We start from the raw sequence: 15,781 nt of genomic DNA on the forward strand, positions 1-15,781 counted from the left end.
GTATCAGGGCCCAGATGTAGGTAATAGCAAATTACCGAATGGTAAATACCGAATTTTACCGATTCTGTATTCACTATTCGGTAATTGCTATGTAGGTAAAATATTCGGTAAAAATACTGAATCGGTAAGATTCGGTAATTACCGAATCTGTATTTGCCATTGATTCCTATGGGCCTTGAAGCCCATAGGATTCCATAGCAAATACTGATTCGGTAATTACCGAATCGGTAATTTTACCGATTTTACAAGGGGGACAGGGTGTCACTTTGACACCCTGTTTCTGGCTTGTGTGCCATGTGACACACATACATGCTCTTAGGGCATGTCTGTGTGCCACATGGCACAGGTGTACATGCACAGATGTGCATGTCCACTGGAATTCATAATTTACCATGGAATAGTATTCCATGGTAAATAACAATTCGGTAAGGGCCTGTGGCACTGATTACAGTGCCACCTACAAATGGATTTACTGAATCTGTAAATTTACCGATTCGGTATTTTACCGATTCTGAAATTTACCGAATCGGTAAATTTACCGATTCTGTAAATATGAGGTCCCCTACATGTCAAATCCCAAATACCGGTCGGTAACGCCCGAAATCGGCCGTTACCGACCGGTATTTGGTGACCTAGATCTGGCCCCTATTGATTTGTATGTGACTTTTCTGTCTTTGTTGACTTTAATTATCATTAATGGATCATTCAGGCAGTCCTAGAACAGAATTAAAAGTGCTTTCTATTTATATTTGTTGTTCGAAGTATGCACAGATAAGTGCTGAAAATATGGCTTTAGGTGACTGCTTATTTTTGTCCCTTCTAGGACATCAAAATAATGAGCTGGCAACCCTAATCATAAGACTGAAAGTTTGTTGCGGGATCATCACATTATTTATTTCCTCCACCCTTGATCCCTGATTAGCGCCATAATAGCAATAGTTTAACTTACATCTGAAAACCCTACGCCACTGTCAATAACATGCTGAGTTACTTCAAGTGTCTGGGAAGGCCCCCTGCATTCAGACAACTCACTCCTCGTTCTCGCCCTTTACTTTTACGTTCACCCTGCGCTCACAGCAATCACAGTGCACTCACACTGATCACCATGTGCTCCCACCATTCACCCGCTCACCCTGCACTCACAGTGATCACTGTGCACTCACGGTACACTTGCGCTGTTCACCCTGTACCTCACCCTTCAGTCATAGGTGCATACTACTCACCCTGCACTCATGTCACACTTCACTAACCTGTCCCCCTCACTGCTCAATCTGCAATCTCACTTAAACAAGCCCATCACTAACCATGCATTATTTCGTCCCACTCTGCACTTACATCCGCACCCAAATGTATATGGTCACCCCACTCACCCTGCACTCACTCCTCTTACCCTACTCTAACACTGTTGAATCACTCCCCGTGCATTCATATGGGCACTTCTGCCACACACAGAGTGCAGAGGGTTAATGTGCCTGCTACAAAGAACGTGTACCATGCACATCCAGGTGTGAGTGAACTATGAGTAGCGCTGTAAAAAATTGAAATGTTTGTCAGAAAGGTGCTATAGAGAGATGAGGTGCATTGTTGGTGAGTGGTAGTGAGGGAATTCATGAAAAAGGAGGAAATGGGGGAGGGCGCGGCAAAAAGACTGTCAGATGCCATCCAGAGAGTTTTTGAGGCATGGGCAAAGTGGGCTCCGGCCCAGGGCCTCAGACTTTCAGTGGGCCCCCTGATAAAACAGCTTTGTTCTGTAAAGTCTTGCCCTGATGGCATTAAATGGTTCTTGAACAGATTGTTTTAAATACAACTTTCCTTCACTTTTTCAATATTGGTGGTGTGTGTCTATTAGAGACATTTTGTAGAGGAATGTTGTGTTTCCTGCAACATCCATAAAATGTTCTTTTGGATCGAATCAGGACCTCACACATATGAGAAATGGGAGAGTGTCACAGTGATTATTTGCAATAATAAACTGCTGTGTTACAATATTGAAAACACGCATCACTATCCTTGAATATTACATGTAAACACATTTAGAATGTGGACTAGTGTGTCTGTGCACTTTCTGTGACACGCCCAAAGAGGGCATGAATGAGCTGAAACAGGATCATAAATTCAAAACTGTTCTTATAGGGGTCCCCAAAATATGTTTGGCAGTGGGCCCCTAATATCCTGAAGATGTTCCTGGTGCCATCTGCGAATATGATGGTCTTAATTACCACGTGGGCTGGCACGTCTAGGTCAATGGAAAAAACATTTTGTGTATAAAGTTCAGCAAAAAAACTAATTGTAGCAAAGGTGCACAATGTTTAAACTCTGCATACTTGTTTCTGTGGTGGTGCACACACAAAAAGGGAATTAGTTTGACTAAATTCGTTTGATTTATGTATGCTGCTGCCTGCTGTGCTTGTTATTGTTTTACCCATCACTTTGAAATATTTGCACCTTCATGACAAGCACAAACCAAAAGGCCATTGGTTGACTAAAGTGGTTTGATTTTTGTATGCTGCTCCCTGCTGTACTTGTTACTGTTTTTCTAGTCACTTTGCAATATTTGAGTCTTCAAAAAGGGAATTGTTAGTTTAAACTGGTCTGATTATTGTATTGTGCTGCAGTTGTTATTGTTTACCCGTTGCTTTGAAATATATGTGCCTTTAGGCACACACCAAACGGGGAATTGTTTGACTAAACGGGCTTCATTTTTGCATACTGCTGGACTTTTTTTTTTATCATGCACTTTGAATGTATTTTCAAGTTCATGCAAGAAGAAAGTTAATTGTTGTACTAAATATGCTTGATTTTTGTTTATTGCTGGACTGGTGATTGCCTTATTATGCACTTTGAAAGTATTTGCACATTTGTTTTGCTTTACCAACTACAGTTTGTATAGATTGTCATTAGGTACTTGCTAATATGGTTTGTTTTTATTCTACATGCGGTGTTATTTATGGTGTTGCTTGCACTTGTTTGTAATATGTGTTGCCTTAACCACATCGCTGCGGCGGCTATTCCGCCACAGCGCTAAGTGGGCGGGGAGGCCGCATGGCAGCCGCATGCTGGTGACAGAACCGCTCCGTCCCCAGCCGCCGTTGGGCTGTGCTTGTGACGGAGCGGTTCCGTCATGACCCCGCCCGCTCAATAAAACGCGCCGCGCAGGCGCTGCGGCAGGGCCATGATGGAAACGCTCCGTCATCAGCACAGCCCAACCGCAGCTGATGACGGAGCGGTTCCGTCATCAGCATGGAACTGGTTAAATCTTGTATTTAGCATTGTTTACACAACAGAAATGATAAATTAAAACAGACCAACATCTGCATCAATCTTCTGAAGTATCCAAACAGTTTTCTTCCTCTGCCTGTTTGCCTGCCTGTTTTGCAATGCTTACTAATAAAGATATGATGGTAGAAATTGAAATTGCTTCCTCAGTTCACGTTATTACCGTACACAACCCTTGACAGTCACTAGTGTATGGCATGCAGATAATTCACTAGTCTATTTCTCTTGCCTTTTGCAGGATACTGAGTCATATCTTGTGCACTTCTCGTGTATATTGTCAGTCGAGTTTTTATGGAATTGCAGGTTTGGGTTTGTCTTTCAAAGTTTCACGTTATTGTCCATTAATGTCAATTCCAATTCAGACCCTTCATAGTTATTCTTCAGCCATAGGCAGTTCCTGAGACAATAGGATTGCTTTTAGGCATTGTTCTGATTGGTGCCTCAGTTAAATATTCTGCTTTTGACATTATTGTTACAAATGGCGCAGCTTATATGTTAAAAGGGTTTCCCACTTTCTCATTAGAACTTTGAGAAAAACAGTATAGAGGCATTTCATTTAAAAATTGGAGTTTTCAAATCAAAATATGCCAGATTTTTGGGTTTTGGGGCAAAGTGGTAGGTGGTGGGCCGGGCCGCCGGGGGGGGGGATCTTCTTGTGTTTTGCAGGGGGGCCCCCTCAAGTTTTGTTACGCCACTGCATCATTGGGTTACTGAGAGCGGGGTTGCAAATACTTTACACGTTTGCCTTGGAGATAAGCCTGGCAGCTCGTGCCAAGCTACCGAGAGGAGTGAGCGGGGGCTATCTGAGAAGGTGTCCTTTCCTTCCCTGACTTAGAAGCAAGGGTCCCTATTTGGCCAAAGGTACCTACCTCAGCCAACTGGAGACCTCCAGTTCTAACAATAACCCATTTAAATGGAGCGTGGAGCCCCTGCACTATCATGTGCTGAAAAATAAATTTGCCCTCTGATGAAAAAATGCAAGCAGCTTTATCAGCGCTGCACTGGTTTCACTTTCTATGTTGTGCATTTCCCCGGCTCCTCCACCCCACTTTCTGCTCTCCGTTTGTAGAGTCAGAGCCAGGCTCTAACCAGCAGGTTGCAGCTTTTGCCTCCGGGATCTAGGCGGCCACCTTTCCCATCTTCAGTAAGATTAAGATTCCATGGACAGAAGCCGAGCTGGCCTTTACAGAAAGCGCTCTGATACTCTTGGGTCCAGCCAGCGCTATATAAAACCTTTACAATAAATAAATAAATAAACCTTCTTCCAGCAAATATTCCACATGTATCCAAATCATGCTTGCACCAACACTTGTGTTTTTGAAAGAGAAAAATGCTGGTTTCTTCCCATTTTTTCTCCTAAGAACTAATTTTGAAAACAATTGTACGCAAAGCCTTATTTTAATGATTTCTTACACAGAGTTTGTGTGCTGGGAGTTTACTGAGCCATCATATCAGCTGTGGTACGTACGCACCTGCTTAAGGTCCTCATTTAATGTTTGGTGACATGCATGCCAGATGGCTGCAGTAGCATTATATGGCTGAAACATGGCACCAGATTGATGTGTCAAGCAAGAGGCCATGGTTGGACTGCTGTCACTTACGTCAGGCCTTCGGGTTGACTTCTAATTTTTGGATCTCTTTCCGCCTTGCGGAATTTCTCCAACATTCTTCAACAATCTCCAGCACATTTGCGAGAGTTTAAACTATTAGCATTGTAAATGACAATGCCTTTTATTTATCTGTTATGAAAACTAACACATACATAAAAGGCATTGTCATATACAATGCCAATAGCTCAAACTCTCGCAAATGCAAGACCTATTGCATTGCAAATGCTTGTTGTATTTTGTTAACATTTCACTTTTCAATTCATCGTGCAAAGATGTTCTCCAAACCTGTCCTGTGAGACATATTCTGCTTCATTTTGTTTTTCATTCACTTCACATAATGCGTTCTCTTTCTAAAATTGTTATTATTATTATTAACATTTTTTATAGAGCGCGTAGTCACCCTGAGGTATCCCAGCGCTGAAGATCCCTACGTCTGCGGGTCCGGGGGCGAAAAGGGGGGGGGGAAAGTTCATCAGGGGAACAGATGGGTTTTTAGACATTTCCTGAAACGTAGGTAATTAGGTTCTGTTCTCAGGTTTCGGGGGAGAGCGTTCCAGATGCGTGCGGTGTGGAGCGAGAAGCGTCTTCCACCCGAGCGCGCTTTCTTAAATCTGGGAATGATGATAAGAGACTCCTTGTCCGATCGGAGGGATCTTGAGGCTTTGTACGGCCTAATACATTTTTTCAGAATCGGAGGGCCTTGATTCTGCAGTAGTTTGTGCGCCAGGCATAAGGCTTTGAATATCACTCGTTCCCTCACTGGGAGCCAGTGAAGGAGCTTCAGTGCTGGTTTAGCTGAAACTCTGGCCGGAGTGTTAGTGAGGATCCGGGCAGCGACATTTTGGATTCTCTGTAATTTATTCAGAGTTGCCTCGGGCGCACCCAGGTAGATAGAGTTGCTATAATCTAGCCTGGAGAGTATTAGGCCTTGGATTAGTAGTCTTTGTGACGTAGGGGGGAGTAAAGGGAGAATCTTGCTCATTGATTTCAGGAGCCCGAAGCAAGTCCCAGCTACTTTTTTTGCTTGCGTGGTGAACGACAGGTTGGCTTCAATCCATACACCAAGGCTTTTGACTTCCTGTTTCGGGTCCGGGGGGGGCCCAAACAGGGTGGCCAGATGTTCTGGGGGAAGGTAAGCCCTTTCTGACCAAGGAGGAGAATGTCAGTCTTTGAGCCATTCAGTTTTAAGGCTGAACTGTTCATCCACCCTTGTATCTGCGTCAAGCAGTTGAAAAGGTCCGCAGGTTGTTGACTAGGGTGGGATAGGGAGACAACAAGTTGTGTGTCATCCGCATAGCTGACGATGCTCACTCCGAACGGGATAACAACCTCCTCCAATGGGGACATGTAGATATTAAACAACGTAGGGCTCAGGGAGGAGCCCTGAGGCACTCCACATTGGAGGGGTGTTTCGGAGGAGCAGGTGTTATTCTCCCAAATCTGGAAGGATCGTTGGGCCAGAAAGGAAGAAAGCCAAGAAAGAGCGGTCCCTTCCACTCCGACTCTCTTGAGCCGTTTAATCAGAAGTTGGTGGTTGACGGTGTCGAAGGCCGCACTCAGGTCGAGGAGGATCACTGCCACTGATCCTCCTCCGTCTAGGAGTGCTCTGGCCTCCTCCACTGCCGCCAGGAGGGCGATGTCAGTACCCTGCCCTGGGCGGAAGCCTGTCTGTGAGTTTTTTAGACGATTATTGGATTCCAGAAACTGTGATAGTTTCTTGTTTACCAGTTTCTCAGCAATCTTGCTGGTCCCGGGGAGAAGGGAAATTGGCCTGTAGTTGGTCAATTCCGCAGGGTCCAAGGAGGGTTTCTTTAGTAGCGCTTTGACTACTGCCTCTTTCCAGCTAGGGGGGACGACTCCCTGTTGGAGAGACGCGTTAATCAGATGGGTGAGGGGAGGGATGATGATGGGAGCTACTTCCTTTAGGGTCCGTAGCGGGGCGGGGTCCCTAGGTGAACCGCTTTTGATAGTTTTGAGCGTATTTCCGATTTCTTCAGTGGTTATTTGTCCCCATGAGGAAAGGGAAGGGGAGCTAGGAGTGTCGGGGGGGTCGAATTTCTCCCTAGAATTTGTAGGGGGGATCGAATCGAGGATTTTTTGAATCTTTTCCTGAAAAAAGTTGGCTAGCTGCTGGCATTTTTCCTGGTCTGCTTTGGGATCTGGGGGGTTTCTCGGGCCGGGGTCTGGGACCTTGAGGAGTTCTTTCAGGATGGAAAAAGATTCTTTACTAGAACAAGCAGACTTTTCAATTCTTTCCTGAAAGAATAGACTTTTTGTCCTGCCAATGGAAGTTTTGTAAGTTAATAGGGAGGAGAGATAGGCATCCTTGTTTGTTTTAGATTTCTCCTTCCTCCAGCAGCGTTCAATTCTTTTACAGTCCTGACGAAGAGACTTGAGCTCTGGGGTGTACCACGGGGCCGGGGGTATTCGTTTGGGGTGTTTGTAAGTGACGGTTTTAGGAAGGAGTGTGTCCAGGGAAGATGTAATCCAGGAGTTGAACTGTTTGTCGGCCGTAACAGGGTCGGTAGAAAACATAGGGATGGAATTGGAGAGAGTAGTGGCCCATTCCGATGGTACGAGTTTGTGCCATTGTCTGTCAGTGACCTTGATTTTCACGGGTTGGGGGGGATCAGGAGGAGAGTCCCAAAAAATGGGGATTAAAAAGTGATCAGTCCATGGCAGAGGCAGGGGAGGGCTGGTGGTGATATTGGCGATGTTGGTGAGAACGGGATCTAAAAGATGACCCTTGTCATGGGTAGGTTCGTTATTAACCAGCCGGATGTTAAGCGACGTGAGGTCCAAAAGAAGATCTGAAGCGATACGATCGGTGGGGTCTGTGAAGTGAAGATTAAGATCGCCTACGAGGAGAAAGTTAGATGTAAAGGAGGCAAGTTGTGTTACCATTTCGGTGACAGCATTGAGGAAATTCCCAGAGGTACCTGGAGGGTGATAGATGAGTAATCCCGAAAGGGAGTGTGCCGAGGAAGTTTGCACGGAAAAGTGGCAGCTTTCGGAGTCTTCAATGTTGGCGTCGTAGGTTCTGCAGATAAAGTGATCTCTGTAGATTATAGCCAACCCGCCTCCTCTCCCTTTGGATCTGTGCAGGGTTTGTATGAGGTACCCAGGGGGAAGGGCGATGACGATGTCCGAGTCAGAACTATCGGAAAGCCAGGTTTCCGTGAGAAATAATGTGTCTATACCTTGATCTTTTATCAGTAAATTGATTTCATGTGCATGTTTAGAGAGGGAGCGACAGTTGAGGAGACCCAGCTGTAATCCAGGATTGGCTGGGGTCTGAGTGGCTGGGTTGCAGCGCGTGCAGTTGGAGAAGGGTATACCTTCCTCTTGGATGTAACGACACCCTTGGTGTTTTTCCGGTCGGAGAGCTAGGAGTATGTCTGCGGGGTACACCCGGCGAATGTGAGGTGAATCCGGCAGAGTCCCTGGGCCTGGGTCCGTCCGGTCCCGGACGGGCCCAGACGGGCTTGCCTTTGGCGCGCCTTCGGCGCGCTGACGGCATGCCCGCGGCGCCCGTCCGCTGCGCGTACGTGGGATACACATGTTTAAGAAGGCGAAGGGGGCGTGGCCTCGAGCGAGTGGGCGTGGCCACAAGACCGGCTCTTGTTGCCATACATTTTCTATTATCGTCCCCTAAATTCCTCCAGCCTTGCATACGGAGGCAAAGTGATTACGGGCCTATGTATTAACAAGTAGCGAAGCGCAGCAACTCACCGTGCTGTGCCACATTATAGCTAAAGAGCAGAAATGCCCCATATTTATCACCATATGGCGCATTCCTGATTTTTCCCCAGCGTTGGCACACAATGGGCTTTCTAGCGTCAATGCAAGCACCCTTGCACTATGTTGCAAGCATGCTTGCTTTGAATGCAGGATTGTTTTTGTGCAGGAAGGGGCACCTACCTGCACAAAAACAATCCTCTGAGGCATATTACTATTTCTATGTGTGCTGCAGAATCCAGCACACATAGAAAGAGAAAGTAAAGAGGAAAAATAAAGATATTTATCCTATTTACGGCTCACCTGGAAGGTGTATATTTTTTGAGCATTCGTTGGACTACCAGTAATGGTAAATCTGGGAAGGCCACAAAATCAATGGGTGTTGTGTTGGAACACCCATGCAAAGCCCATAGAACGCCTCCTAGGGCAGAAGAGCGCTACATGCCAATTTGCACTGCATTGCGTTACTCCAGATTTATCAAGCCACTAATAGCCACGCAAAGTGGCCTAGCGTGGATTTATAAAACGCATTTTAGGGTTTGTGTGCGCATGAATCACTTTGGATGGTGCAAACCCAATGCATACCCTACTTAAATATGGCCCTTAGTTAAAAAAAATCATCATTTTTGTCCTAAAGTCTGACAGGTTCTTCTGTGTTGGAACACAAACCGTTACTAATTGGATACCATGATTTCTTTGCACATTCTCTTTATTTATATCTATACTTTCTGTCTTTACATTCATTCATTGTATTTGCTCTATAGTAATTATTCCTGATTTCATGCTCATTGGACGAGCCGCTGTTAGCCTTACTTTTTGCACCATTTTAAAATAATTTTTGTTAGGTATAGAGATTTCTTAAGCAATTTGGTTCTAAATGCAGCTGGATGTACATTGGCCCCTCACTTAATATCATCATTGACACTACGTCTAATCCTGAATTTACACCGGCAAATATTTTGTATCAGGTGTTAACCACCTACAGCCTTGTGCTTACACTGTATGTGTGTGTGTCAAATGCATGAATACCTAGGGCCTTATTTACGAGAAAGTGACTCCGTGGGTGCTGCAAGCCATTTTGCTGCGCTGCACTGAGTCACTTTCAAATCACAGGGATGCGTCATATCTACAATGATATGATGGATCCCTGTGCCCCCCCTGGCTGGCGGCCAGTTGGCTGTCATGCCCCAACGCAGGCATCCTTGCCCCATGATGCAAGGGTACCTGTGTTGCGGGGAGATTGTTTTTGTGCAGGAAGGAGCGCCTCCCTGCCCAAAAACAATTCAGAGAGGTGTTTTCCTCATTCTATGTGTGCTGTATAATGCAGCACGCATAGAAAGAGGAAAAAACGAGAACTGAAAACATTTCTCCTTGTTCCGCTTCCCTACGCCTCCCCTGGAGAGGCAAAGCATTCTGACGCATTCCCAGGGTTAGGATTTCTCGTAAATCAGGGAATGTGTCCGTTTCCATGGGTGTTGCCTAGGAACACCCACAGCAACATTCATGGAACACCCCTTTCACGCAAAGTGCTGCATGAAAAGGTGTCGTATTTACAAGGGCACGGAAACCATGCAGGGTGGCTTTACATGTCCTTGTAAATATGGGGCAGCAATATGCCCCGCAGCTGCGTCACAAAAAGTGAGGCACCGGTGGCGCAAGCGGCAAGACCATTTTAAATTGCTGCATGTTTAACATGGCACAAGATGAAGAGTGGATAAAGCTTCCACAGACGTGGGAACACACTGTTGCCTAGTGTAACCAGGCGCTATACAAAAGGTGTTTATTATTATTATTATTATTATTAGACAGTGGAAGTGTATTGTCTGCATTCCTGTAGCTAGAGGATGGACTCTCAAAAATACTGTAGTGAGGGAAGATAGAAAAGAGGAATTTTTAGAAATTCTGCGAGGACCTTATAGGAAAGGATAGTTTATTACTCATTCTTGAGCACTGTCATTTGGAGGATGGTAGGAGTAAAAGATTGAGTCAGCAGATTCTGTTGTTAAAGGTGAGGACGTTTCTCAGAAAAGTTAGCCCTTTGGCCTTTCCCTGATTGTTTCTTCTCAAAGGCAAATGACAGTCAGCTGCAGAGACTTCACACTTCATTGTGCCCATGGATTGGATATTTCTGCTCGGAGCCAGCATCATCACTACCTGCTGTGAGAGCCATCACATTATGCAATGGGTGTGTCTCCACCAGAGCCGGCAAAGGACATTTGTAAAGAGACCATCTCAAACCGGTTCCAGGTCCTTAGACAGTGAATCTGTATCCCCTCTAGACAATTAGCATAAAAGTGGGACCTATACTACCCCACTTTGTTCCTGTTCGTTGTACTTGCAAAGGAAGGGGCGGCTCCGCAGGATACTCACACAGCTAAGATGAGAACTGGTGTCTGCAGGACAGGCAGTGTCCCAGAGGCAAGGGGACAGCACCTGAAGTCTTTGCAACTTACTGGAGAAGCTTTGGGTCTGCATGGATACTAGAACCATGCCTTCCTGCTCAAAGAGGGAAGGAGAATGCCTGGCCCTACTGGAGGAGTGAATATCCAGGAGGAGAGGCTTAGCGGTGTTTCTGGTGCACGGAACATGGAAAATTCAGAAGTTGACTTGATATCAGCAATGAGCCGACCCAAGCTGAAAGGGGTCACCTGGCCTCTCTAAATGGCTTATTTTATATACTACATTTAGCAACATTAACTTTTAAGTGCCAGATTGCTGCCTGGCATCTCTGTCATGACTTGTGGAGCCTGCCTGCTTCAGCCAATGAGCTGCGCTTCCAGTCTCTGCTGCTGTAGCTGATGGCTTTCCCGATGGCCCAGAGTTTGTGCAGCACAACCGCAGAGGCACTGACCAATGCTCTTAAGGGACAGGTAACAGGAGATCATGTTTGAAGGCTGAAAGACTGTGTCTTGACCTAGAAGTGTGCAATGAAGTCCAGCATTAGGGCAGCCACAAACTCTTTAGCAAGACATTATTTGAACTAACCTACGAATCTCCCATATTACACTATCACCCACATAGTGCATTCGCACCCGAGTCGATTCTTGCCTTAGTGGCCCCACACAAACTCTCCCTCTCAGAAAGGTGGGAGATACATCCATAGTACTGGATCACGGTAGTAGGAAAGGAATTAATGGCCCTGATCTAGCACCCCAGGTGGAACGTGCTGAAGAAATATGATTGGTTACAACCACAACATTAGAAGAACGCTGTAAGTGACTTCCATGCCTGACTGTGGTGTAAAATATTTGATTGTTACCGAAGTACCTGTTACAAGAAAGCACTGGGCTGGACCGTGTTATATTGTGTCTATTGGTTGACTTTTGAGTTCTGAGCTCATGCCCGCCACACACTACCTGCATCAGAATTCTTTGACTGCTCTCCTTCGCTACAACGAGAGTCAATTGTCGAAGGGGTGTACTGGGCCTACATGGCACAACTATGGTAGGATGGACACAAAGACACCAAATGCAAATGACCCCAACCACCTCAGTAGTGGCCCCGGAGACCCTGCCTTCCCTGAAGCCCCTGAACAGGGTCTGACATGCCTTTGAATGTCTTTGCCCCCGTAAATCGGTTTACACCAACCAGGAAGCCATTCGTAAATTCATGGCAGGCATAGAAACGGTAAATTTGGCCGCAAGCATACATTATACACCCAAGTTTACCTCTGAGAATAGGCCACATTGGCTAAAACGTAAGCCCTTGTCGTATGGAACTTTCAACCAGGCGCGGTTCCTGCATGAGAGCGTATGGGGCGGAGCACAACCAGTCTCAGAAGAAGGAGAAAAAGATTGAAAGAAGACTGGTCTGAGGTTGCGGCACTTATACTGTCTGGTAGCAGTGCAGCAATGCTGTGTACAAACACATGTGTGGTGGATTACTTTAACACCTTAGATGAGGTGCAAATATCCCTCCCCAGTGCTGCGCTGTCCATTGGAACTAGTGCTGAATGGACGTCCAATGGTCGTGCGCAGCAGTGGGGAGGTAGTGCTGCCGTCGGCCAATGCCCCGACGCAGCACTTAAGAGGTTAATATTGCCCAAATCACGCATGTGCAGAGTGTGTCTGTGAGGCAGTAGTGAGGGCAAGCAGGTGCTACCTAAAGCAGTTGGTTTTCCAGGGCTTCGGTCAGATTTTCGGCTTGCCCGAATCTCTGACGTAGCTCAGAACATTCTTCTAGGATCCCACCTCCTCCAGTGACTGGATGACCGTCAATACCGTCACCCTATGACAATAGGAGGCGGGATTTCAAGTATTGCTTCCTGTGCTGAGTTCGTATTTCCCTCCATCCTTCAACCAGCTTCAACCAAGAGAAACTCTGTGACCAAGCTGAAAACAGTGAGTACGAGTGCGACTTGCCTCCTTTGTCAAGCTGCCTTAGAGGCCTGGCGCGCGTCATCTGCCTTCAATCGGATCATCAAGCCAGATTCAGGTAAGAAGAATGTTACTTTATTTAATACAGGCAGTCCTCTTCTGCTGCTTGTCTGTTTAGGTATCCATGATGTACTTCATATGCTTCTGGTTGTGAAAATAAGCGTGTGACTGCCGCCAGGCCCGTGTGCTTCATCCAGGGAGTGCCAGTGTAAGAACCTTCAGTGCTGTGCTGGGTCTAGTTCTGGTTTCTGTTATTGTGTGTGGCTTGCCAATAGTTCCAATATACTGATAAATGTAATTTGTATTGCAGGGTTGATCGGTGTACATTGTATAGACGTAAAACGTACATATAAATAGAATGTGCACGATCCCTTCTGCATTACACATTTCAGCATGTGCTTCTTTCCAAAATTATTTCACTTTTATGTGCTGCACCTGCCTCACCACTTTCAAAAGTCACCAGCCGCTACTGCTTTCAGCCTCCGCTTTTCTCAAAAAGTCTGAGTGATGTACAAACAATAATTCAATGACAAATAACTGTTAGTTTTAAGTTCGTTTTTTTCGTTTGTTCTTTTTGTATTTTATTGTTTTCTATTTGAACAAGGAAAATTGTTAAAATATTTCAAGCGCACCACAATTATACGTATTTGCTGTACATTACGAGTTTAAATAAAACAAATGAGTTGGATCAAATGTCAAAAATTAGCTGCCCTGCCCTGTACACCGATAATTTGAATGTGCAGAAAAATATTCCAACTAAAACGACATGAACACTGGTAGGATGTCAGGGAAAAACATGTCACTTCCTGGCTTTCGGAAAACAGAAGGCATGACGTGTCCCACCCTCCACTGGTCAAAGTTTAACTTGTGTGTGGGGCAACCAGAAGGCAATATAAATGCCCTAGAGGGCCACATCACCGACAGACAATATTAGTCCCATAAAAGATGCATTATTTACTGGAAAGAAGTCTTGTCTCTGTCTGTCTCTCTGCTTGTGATCTATTTCATGCACTTCCCTGAAACTTGAGCACAGCCACCCAAAGTTGTTCCGGTATCCGGTATTTGGAGAGCCATTTTTCTAAAAACCATTGATTTTTTTAGTTCTTGGTACTAAAGATGTTGATCCATTTTACCAAAGGTCTCATTATTGAGGAATTGGCATAGAGCAGCGCCATAAATCTTCTTGCCGCGCTGCCTTACACCACTGTGAAAGGCCAGGAATGAACCGTATTTATGAAATATGGTGCATTCTGTCTTTTCTCCCTGCGCCGGTGTACGATTTGCTGCCTAGCGCCAATGTAGGCACCATCGTGCGTGGGTGCCTCCGTTGTAGGTATTAATTTTTTGTGCTGGAAAGGGCACTTTCCCACACAAAATTAAAACCCTAGAGGCATCTTTCCATTTTCTATGTGTGCTGCACAATACAGCACACATGGAAAGAGGAAAGACAATTCTCCTTGTTGCACTTGCTCCAGGGAGGAGTAAGGATTTGGTGCTGCCCTAGGTTTACGTGATTAAATAAATCTAGGGAAGCATCACAGTTCATGGGTGTTGCGTGGGAAAACTCACCACAATGCCCATGGACGCCTCCTTCATGAAGAGTAAGGCAAGGCAGTGACTTGGGCCGCATTGTCTTACTCCATATCTATGAGGCCATGCAAAGCCACACAGAGAGGCTTTGCGTTCCCTCATAGATATGATTGAGAGGCTTACGTCCCCAGAGCACCACAAAAAGGGAGGCTCCAGTGGTGCATGCCTTTTATAAATAAGCCCCTCAGTGCATGATGCAAAAAGTGGATTTACTGATTTTGCATCTCGGCTGCATCAATTTTGTGGTGTAGTCCCAACGCAAAATCCTTTTTGGCATTTACTAACCCAAGCGTGGTTTAGTAAATACAAAATAACGCAGCACATAGCGATGCCTTGCACTTCTTTGTGTCAGTAAGGCGTTACATGTGTGGAGCACGGAGATTCCCATAAATCCACCTATGTATTTTGGCGCAAAGCCAAATTTACAAATACCTGTAAACCTGGGTTTGTGCCAAAATGGTGCGTCTACCCGACAGAGGCGTAATGAAGATAAATGTCTTTTGATCTCCTCATTACTTACTCTTTTCATATGTGCTGCACTCTGCAGACCACACTGAAAGAGGAATATGCCTCCAAGGATTGTTTTTGTGCAGGAAGGTATTCATTCCTGCTCAAAAACAATCTTGCCAATAACGCTGGCATCCGTGCACTATGGTGCGAGGGCGCCTGCATTGGTGCTAGGCAGTACACCAGGTGCCAGCGGAAGGAGAGAGCTCCATATCTTTGTGATTATGGAGCTTTTCCGTTCTCTCAAATCATACAATGCAGCGCAGCAAGTTGCATAAAATAATAATAAATAGGCCCTGGTGTGTTTACAGTTTGTGAGTCTACCTAAATTAAGCATGAGGCAGAAATAGCATTTTTTGTCCATACAGAGCATGATATAAAAAGTGTAGGTTTACTGTGTGTCTGTGATTCCGCCGACACCAAGCATATTATAAGACTATACGAATAGCGCTATATTTACAGCCTGTGTTTTTGTGTATTGTTGTACTTGCCTATGGTAAAAAGTGCAGTTTACAGCCATAGATTCCACATATATTATGCACATGATAGAGACAGTGCACCAAGGACAGCCTGTCTGCCTACACCAAGCAGATGATACCAATAGTATCTGTAGACCTGAGACAGCCAGCCAAACACACATGCTCACTAAGAGAGTGCACACAGCACTCCTCCTCTCCCCTCCCA

This window comes from Lissotriton vulgaris, chromosome 7, assembly GCF_964263255.1.
Source record: "Lissotriton vulgaris chromosome 7, aLisVul1.2, whole genome shotgun sequence".
Classification (NCBI taxonomy): domain Eukaryota; kingdom Metazoa; phylum Chordata; class Amphibia; order Caudata; family Salamandridae; genus Lissotriton; species Lissotriton vulgaris.